This window comes from Arachis ipaensis, chromosome B06, assembly GCF_000816755.2.
Source record: "Arachis ipaensis cultivar K30076 chromosome B06, Araip1.1, whole genome shotgun sequence".
In the NCBI taxonomy this organism is placed as follows: domain Eukaryota; kingdom Viridiplantae; phylum Streptophyta; class Magnoliopsida; order Fabales; family Fabaceae; genus Arachis; species Arachis ipaensis.
This window is the reverse complement of record NC_029790.2, coordinates 120,060,650-120,062,242: the sequence shown is the minus strand read 5'-3', so window position 1 is coordinate 120,062,242 and position 1,593 is coordinate 120,060,650.

The following is a 1,593-nucleotide window of genomic DNA, read 5'->3' as shown; positions in this document are numbered from 1 at the left end:
CTTATGATCAAAAATTAATTTATTTATTTATTTTAATTAACTTATAATTTTAATTCTATTTTTATATTATTGTTGGTCTTTCAAAATATTATTGAGACTTGTTATGTCATTGTTAGTTATTTAAAATTTGATATTGAGACTTGTTATATATATATTTTATTTGTAAAAGCACAAATCCAATCCAATCCAAACCACACCACAAGTAAAATTAGTATTCGGATTGGATGAATTTTTTATTCAAAATCGATCCAACCGCACCGCGAACACCCCTATCAAAGAATATGTTACAAAGAGGACACTAACTCCTCATAACTCATCCTAATGCCTAATAACTCACACTACAAGAAAAATGTTGAGTACCGTCTGATTTAGCGGTGACGATTACCGTTGTCTTTAGCGTCAGATTCAGCAACGAATTTGATGAGAAATTTGCCATGCCAAATAATTACCGATGAATAGTGACTTCCGACGGTAAAATCTCCGGTAATTTTTGGCAGGAAATCATGACAAATTCGCGCCAACTATAGCGTCAGATTTAATCCGATGGTAAACACGTTTAATGAAAACGCTGTGTTTTGGTGATCCGAACTACGTTACCGTCGAAAATATCTGCTGATAAACCCGACAGTAATGGTGTCCTAAATTGAAACCGCGAACCCCTCCCCCTTCATTTTGAATTCTTCTTCTCTCTCTAAACTTCCTCTCTCTCTAATCTCTCACCTCCCAATCTCTCTCTAGCCCCTACTGCCACTCCTGTCGTCGCTTCTCCAACCGCCTCCGCTGCTGCCCTGCCCTGCTATTGCTGGAAAGACCGCCGCCACTTCCAACTGCCTCGTTCTCCTTTCTCTGTTCCTGCCACATCACACCCCTCCTCTTTCAGGTTCTTGATTAAAATTCTTTCTAATTTATGTTTAGTTAAGTTTAATTTTATTTAGTTAGTTTGACTTTAGTAGTTAATTAGTTAGATTAATTTGTTGTTTAGTGGATTTTAGGTAGTTATGATAAGTTAGTTTGGTTTATTGAATTCTGATTTTAGCTAAAAGTGTTTAGAATTCTTTTGAGTTGTTGATGAAGTTGCTAAAAATTGCTGTCGAGATTGGTTGAAACTTGTTTGATTGTGTAGAAATTCACTGTTCCAATACCAATTTTGTTGAATTGTGATTCTAGAATTGTCTGAATGATGTTTAACTCTTACCTGTTTAAATGTTGGAATTATTTTGATTGTTTGAATAATTCTAAAATTCCTGTGTTAAGGTTATTTTTACTGAAAAGTAGACTGTTTTAATTGTAGTACAGCTGTGCATGAGGCTTGAGAATTAGTATAGTTATTAATTAATATATACTTTGATAAAACATATCATTTTATATTTATTATTTTTTATTTTATAACCTCATCTAAAATCATAAAAGTGTATGCTTTGATTCAATTTGATGTATAAATGACAAAAATGAATGTTATTAGTTTTTTTTTGTTTTCCATTGTATTTCCCAATTCGGCAGGTTAAGAACTAATTCGTTGCGGTATTGAACTCCATTTAAGGGTTTGCCGCTGGCCAATGGGTCGCTGCATGCACAAGGTGGAATTCAAACTTT